This window comes from Mirounga leonina, unplaced genomic scaffold (assembly GCF_011800145.1).
Source record: "Mirounga leonina isolate KUSES-001 unplaced genomic scaffold, KU_Mleo_1.0 Mir_173, whole genome shotgun sequence".
Classification (NCBI taxonomy): Eukaryota; Metazoa; Chordata; class Mammalia; order Carnivora; family Phocidae; genus Mirounga; species Mirounga leonina.
In genome coordinates, this window is record NW_023270447.1 from 66,355,502 (window position 1) to 66,363,048 (window position 7,547).

The window sequence follows — 7,547 nt, forward strand, 5'->3', positions numbered from 1 at the left end:
CTGAGGAAGGATCCAGATCAGGACTGGAGACAGGGTGTGCAAGGCCTCAGGGAACACCCCACAGATGTGCAGGAGAGATTGTGAGTGAAGCTCAACATGGGCTTGTCTCCCCCCTGGTTCCCCAGTGACTGAGAGGCCCCTCCCATCCTTCTGGGGCCAGGAGGGGTGATGCCAAGGGAGAGGATAGGAGGGGAGGGAGGGGACAGGGTGATGTGGATTCCAAAGGAGCCGACAGCTGTCAAATAATATAAAACCTCATATGTTAATAATTCTTACAATTTTGCCAAAGACTTAATGGCTGGCCTGTCAAGAGCAGTGACAGAAGCTATTATGGAAACAAGATGGGAATATTTTGGAGGCAGTGTCGACAGCACATCTCGTGCCGGGCCTCCAAGGACCAGGAGGAAGACAGCAGGGCCTCCTGCCCAGCAGCCCCAGGAAGGCCACATGCTCGGCCAGAGAGGAGCTGGGTCATTGTGGATTCAAGCCACTGACTGAGAATTGATCACCCATAAGGACATTTTAATAAACCGTCAGATCCCAGAGCTGCCCCATCCTGCCTGTCCACCACCCTGCCTGATCTGCAGCCACCTCCATTCCCAACACACACACACATAAAAGAAATAAGCAGCCAAGAGCACAATCCAGCGAGAGGTAGGCACCAGGAGGGTTTCGGTTGCGGGAGGGAGGGGCTGGGGCCTGCTCTGGCTGCTCTAGGAGTCCTGGAGGGGTCTGGCACAGCTTGAGGCCAGCAGGCCTGGAACCAGACTCAGTTCTGTAGCTGACTCACTAAAGGAGCTTGGACTCCTCACTTGGTTTGAAGTGCCTCCATTTCTCATGTTTAAAATGGGAACAATAGCAGGAAGAGTAAATAAAACATATGCAAAAATGCTCTGAGAGCTTCAAAATCTCAGAATCACCTCCCTCAACTCCCAGAAGCACCTTCGCTTCATCTTCCTGAACTCTCCAGTCAGCTCCAGAAGGTGGCATCATGATCTCCATTTCCACCGGCGGAGATGATGAGGCGGGGAGCAGAGCTGAAGCCGGTACACATCACTCACTTGCACAGCCAGACGTGGAGCCCCCCGCTTCTCTCCAGCACCAGAATCTGCCTTCCTGTGAGGGATTCTTATCACTAATGATCATGACAGCTACCACTTGTGAGCGTTTACCCTGTGCCAAGAGTTGTGCTAAATCAGAGCTTCTCAAACTTGGCTGTGCGCAAGGAACCTCTGGGCAACTTGTGGAAATGCAGACTCGGATGCAGCAGGTCGGCGGGGGGGGGTGCCTAGGACTCTGCATTTCTAATAAGCACCCAGGAGATACCAAGGCTGCCAGTCCAGAAACCATACTCTGAGTATCAAGTATCAATGCTTTCCCTCATCTAATTGGCACAACACCCATTTAAAAAGAAAACCACAGGGGCGCCTGGGTGGCTCAGTCGTTAAGCGTCTGCCTTCAGCTCAGGTCATGTTCCCGGGGTCCTGGGATCGAGCCCCGCATCGGGCTCCCTGCTCAGCGGGAAGCCTGCTTCTCCCTCTCCCACTCCCCCTGCTTGTGTTCCCTCTCTGGCTATCTCTCTCTCTGTCAAATAAATAAATAAAATCTTTAAAAAAAAAAAAAGAAAAGAAAAGAAAAGAAAAAGAAAACCACAGTCTAGGGGTGCCTGCGGCTGAGTCAGTCAGAAAAGCGCGAGACTCTTGATCTCAGGGTTGTGAGTTCGAACCCCACGTTGGGTGTAGAGATCACTTAAAAATAAAATCTTAAAAAAAAAAAGGAAAGAAAGAAAAAGAAAACCACAGGCTTAAAATGGCTTCGCTGAGGCCAAGTCATCCAACCTGGGGCTTAATACCTAACCCAATCGCAGTTTCAACCTCCCCAAGAAAGTTAAGTCTCAACCAGTCAGTCGGGAATTTTGTGATCAGCACCAAGGAGGTAACCTGTCACCTGGGCCCTCTCCATCCCCCAAAGATGAAGTAATCCATCTAATGAGACCCCCTGCCCTGTTTCCACCTGAGGGCCCGTGGCCTTGCCTGAAAGAACCCTTTCTTTCCTTTTGCTAATAGTTTTCTTGCCCCACTGTCCTTCCTATAAAAACTTTCCATTTTGTACAACTCCTGGAAGTTCCCCTCTTCTTGCTAGACGGGATGCTGCCTGATTTGTGAATCGCTTAGCAAAGCCCATGAGATCTTCCTATTTACTCAGTTGAATTTTGTTTGTTAACAACCCCTATGAAATCAGCATTCTTATTATCATCCTGGTTTACAGAGGAAACTGAGGCCTTGGGAGATGGAATAACTTGATCAGGTCACAAGCTAACCAGAAGAACCAGGATTTGAACCCAGGTCAGTTGGCCTGTGTGCCCACTTAGCCCGAGGGCTCTACCACCTCCCCAGCATTTGCCCAGAAGGTCAATGACCAGGGGTGAGTCTCTGAGGAGGAGCAGGACCCACCTCCAAATACCATCACATTGGGCGCCTGGGTGGCTCAGTTGGTTAAGCGACTGCCTTCGGCTTAGGTCATGATCCTGGAGTCCCGGGATCGAGTCCCGCATCGGGCTCCCTGCTCAGCAGGGGGTCTGCTTCTCCCTCTGACCCTCCCCCCTCTCATGCTCTCTCTATCTCAGTCTCTCTCTCAAATAAATAAATAAAATCTTAAAAAAAAAAAAAAAAAACAAATACCATCACATGGACAGGTAGGGCTTCAACATGGGAATTTGGGAGGGCAAGGGGGACACAAACTTTGAGTCCATAGCACCTGGTATGGGAAGAGGGTGCTTCCCCCAGGAGAGCCACCCCCCCCCCCCCCCCCCGGTCCCCCCCCCCCCAAAGAACAAAACCACAAAGCTCCAGGCCGTCCCCAGTGCTCTCTTTCCTGTGGCCAGGAAACATAAAGACACCCTCTTGGGGTCCCCCGGGGCCCCACCTGATCCTGCTCCCAAGCCACTGGGCTACAAGCCCACACTGCCTGCAGCCGCCTGCCCAGGAGCATTAATTGAAAATTAATCCGCTCACTACGTGCCGACGAGCAAATCAAAGCTAAGTGTCTCAATTAGGAAGAGAAATGGAGTCAGGCACTCTTCTCAGGAGCCGGCTTATTTATGGGAATAATATCATTTTTAATGAGGGGAGCTACTAAAAGGCACAACAAATGCAACATTTAATAGAAAAATATTACAGCGTTCCATCAGCGGAATGCTGCTGGGAGGGTAGACTCGGGGCTACACGAATACCCGGCAATCTCTCTCCGGCTGTGTGGGCACCTGCGTACCAGCATCTGCGTGCACGCGTGTCCGTGTGAGCACACACGTCTATGGACGTACGCGTGCACGTCCGCACACAGGTCTATGTCTGGATATGTGAGCAAGTGTACATGTGTGTCTGGGCCTGGGGGGAAGGGTGAAGCGTTCCTGAGTTTTTGCCACGGAAGGTGGATCTCCCACCCAGGACCTAAAGTAGCCCCATTCAGGGTGCTGGGCCAGTCAAATAAGGATTCAGAGTATTTCCCAATACTAAAGGGGACCATTAGTCCCTGGAGAACTATTGGTCTCTGTCACCCACCTCCCTGGAGGGTCGTAACAAGGGAAATTAGATTTTGGGCGCCAGCCTCTGGGTTCTCCTCACCACCGGGAGCCATGGATGGTTCTAGCCCCCCCATCACTGACAGCTGCAGGACGAGGCCCTCGGGACACTACTGCACTGCCCCAAGCTGGTACTTGGGCCCAGCCACCCCCTTCAGCCTCGGTCTCGGGCTCAAGAGCCAAGGACTTTGCTGACCAGGCTCAGGTCCAAGTTCCTACCCCCACTGCCCCTCTCCTCCACCCAACTACAGCCCAGATCCAGACCCAGGCTCCGTGGGCCCCACCCAGGATAGCCTCAGCTTTAGCATCTGTGGAATGGGGAAACAATTGAGGCGGACAGCTCAGAATCCATCCTGCCCTCCCCTTCCCCCAACACGGCATGCACACGTGGACCTGCTCGCCTCTGCTCACGTCAGAGCCCTCCTGGAGCAGGTCCCAAATCCTGCCCTCGCTCCCAGGCCCGGAGGAGTACCCCACCACCTCCCCCCACCTCAGTCCCCACAGGCAGCTCCTCTAGTCACCTCGCCCTCCTCAGGCTCCCAGGGAGGCAGCTTGTGGTCCCCCCATCAGCACATGGGCCGGAGGGGCTGGTAGTTAGCACTAGCCTTATCTCTGTGACCCCAATGACAACATCCACCTCTGCCACCACTCCCCAGTCCCATACAAGCCTGTGGAGGCACACAGCGGGGATTTTTTAATCCTAGTTTCTCAGAAGAGAAACCTGAAGCTCAGAGAGGTTGAGAGACTTGCCTGAGGCCACGCAGCAGGTGTGAAACATCCGAGGGTTTGCGGAGGTTCCAGAGGGCACCAGAACCCAGGCACTTGTGGCCAAGACCTGGGCTGTCCCACCGCAGAGAAACTCAAAGAAGCCTCTAAGCCAGGGGACTCAAGTTTCACCCAGCAATGCTTTCCACCGGCTATGTGACTTTGGACGCTTTCGTTAACCTCTCTGCGTTTCTGTTTCTTCACTGTAGGGTTTTGTCAGGGTTAAAGGAGCCAATACCCAACCAGTGCTTAGAATCGGATGGCACATGATAAACCTCCAGTATGTATTGAGATGTTGTTGCTAATATTAGGCCACCCTACCCCCAAATTGCTCTCCCCTTGGTCAGGTAGCAAAAATCATCCATCAAGCAGTCTGCGGAGGCCCTCGAGGCAGGGCCTACCCCTCCCCCAAAGTCTCGCATGGGAGCCAACAGTTAGCTTCCTGACCTAGGCCAGGGGGGCCCTCCCGTACGCTGTCATTCACTGGGTTGCTGCTTCTGTGTTCTGTATGTGGGTTGAATTTTTCAAAAGTAAAATAATAATAATAAAATAAAACCCAGCAGAGATTTGTGCCCAGCAGAGGGTACTAACCGGGCTGTAGTATTGGTGATTATTCATCTAATGTCTGCCTCCACATGACATGATGCTCCACGCGGTCAAGAACATCGTCCATGTCGGGTGCCTGGGTGGCTCAGTTGGTTAAGCGACTGCCTTCGGCTCAGGTCATGATCCTGGAGTCCTGGGATCAAGTCCCACATGGGGCTCCCTGCTCAGCAGGGAGTCTGCTTCTCCCTCTGACCCTCCCCCTTCTCGTGCTCACTCTCTCTCATTCTCTCTCTCTCTCAAATAAATAAATAAAATCTTTAGGAAAAAAAAAAAAAGAACATCGTCCATGTCCTTTCCTGCAGTACCCTCCACATCTAGAAAATTGTCTGGTTGGGGTAGGTAAGCAATTATCATTGAAGAGAGGAAGGGACCTGAGGGTGGGCTCTTCCCGGGCTAGAGATCTGAGTCTTTGAACCCTCAGTCTCAGGAGGGGAGACTCCCACCCCAAACCAGGAGTCAGAACTGGGGGCCTCCCCTCCCCCCCCAGACCCTGGGCACCTCCAGATTGATGACATTTGAAAGTTCACTTCCCACAAAAGTCACTCTCCAGGATTAATATTTATTTCTTATGAAATTTAAATTTTTCAGTGTAATTAAATTTTTATTCGTCGTGAGTTACAGATAAAAATATTTATAACTTCCCCTTTCACGCCACTGAGAATGAGTCTTGGATGGAACCAATTACCCAGGCCTCCTCCTGGTGACTGCTCCAGGGTTGGGGGCAGGAGGGGGTCAGAGGGGCCGGTGGGGGTGAGAGCTAGCCTCCATCTCCCCAGGCAGCATGTCAGCATCCGAGCACCACCGAGCACCCTAGCACCGGAGGTGACTCGTAGAAGGGGAGAGCTCAGACCTACCCCACCCCCAACTTCCTGGCAAATAACTCAGTGGGAGTTGGAATCAGGGCCAGACAGAGGCCAGAGGGAGGCCTAAGAATGAGAGCAAGGGAGGAGGGAAAGATTGCAGAGAGAGAGGACCCTCGTCTTCCCACCAGGGCGCTAAACATGGTAGAACAGCCTATCGAAAGCAGCCCATGTTGCCAGGAGACTGTGGCTCTGGGATCTGTGGCCTTGAATCATTTTGTGCCCAGAATCATCGTGAGCATCCTCCTAGGGGAGGAGCAGCCTGAAGGGCGCATCTTCAGCAGAGACGGGGAGAGGCATGGAGGGGGAGCCCCGGGTCCTGAAGCAAGACAGGCCAGCGTTCCAATCCTGGTTCTGAATGTCCTGGTATCCTGGTACATGTTACATAACCTCCCTGAACATCTGTTTCTTCATCTGTAAAATGGGACCTGAAGATCATCTGATGTGTGAAAGGCCTGACACACAGCTGGGGTTCCATTAATAGTAGAGGATGCTGGCCCTTTCCTCAGCTGCTGCTAAGGTGCTCGGTCCTTCCAAGGAAGCTAAGGCTGCACTGGGGTGAGGCCCTCACCTCCTCTGGCGGCGAGCACCACACCCGGAAACTCTCACTCAGCACTCACCCACACCATGGCCTCCGTCTCGGAGCTGGGCTGCATCTACATCCCACACAACGATGAACGGACGATCACAGAGGATAAGATCAATGCCCTCATTAAAGCAGGGGGTGTAAATGTTGAACCTTTCTGGCCTGGTTTTTGCAAAGACCCTGACCAATGTCAACGTCGGGAGCCTCCTCTGTAGGGGCTGGGGGAGCCGCCCCTAGCAGCTGGTGCTGCACCCAAAGAAGGTCCCGCTCCCTCCACCAGGGCTGCCTAGAAGCAAAGAATGAAGAATCAGAGGAGTCTGATGTTGGTGTGGGCTTTGGTCTCTTTTGACCACACCTCTTCTGTAACCTGGTCAATAAAAAGCTGAATTCTTAAAAAAAAAAAAAATAGTAGCGGATCCTGGGCTGTCTATCCACTGACGGGGAACTCACTACCTCACAAGGATAGCTCGTTTGGAAAATCCATCTTCTCACTAATCCTGAACCCTTCACCCTTAAAAATGGAGCTATCTGGACCTCCTGCGATTTCACATGCGTTGCTCTAGAATACAATTCCCTCAGGCCCTGGAAGATCAGAACCCACCCTCAAAACTTGCCCACGCTGATGCTGACTGGCTGTCAACACAGCCTCAGATCCACCCACGAACTTGTTGCCTTGCTAGGAGACTACTTGGGTCCCACATGGTCCTCATGCAGTCGCGTTACCTGTGGCATGCCTCCAACAGCCTTCCCAAGGAAGACATACCACCTTCATGGCAACATTAACTAGGGAAGTCCATCAGGCCCTTGTCACCCCTCCCTGCCCCTCTCCTGTGTGCCAGAGCCCCCAGACTGGACAAGGGTCAGGACCCACTTCCCTAACGCCCCTGGGCAGGGACCAGGCTCCCTCTTCCTCCTCCCCTCACCCAACGGCTGTGGCTGCAGTTTGTGCTCACTAATTAGACCCGTCACTGGCCCTGAATCATCGTCAGGCCGGGCTGGGGAGGTCATTAAGCCAGAGATGGATAAGTGCTAAGCTGGCCCCACTTGGAGATTTACAAGGCTCAGGCTAGGGAGGATTTATAAGGTTTGTTAAATTTCTAATTGAGTTTAGAGTGCAGTGCCAGAGTCTCAGTGACCAAACCGTGTGGAT

The 7,547-nt window shown here is 52.8% G+C and overlaps 1 pseudogene; it reads left to right on the plus strand.

Moving 5' to 3' along the window:
* Positions 1-6,372: 6,372 nt before the first annotated feature.
* Positions 6,373-6,746, plus strand: LOC118020257 (annotated as a pseudogene).
* Positions 6,747-7,547: the final 801 nt, after the last annotated feature.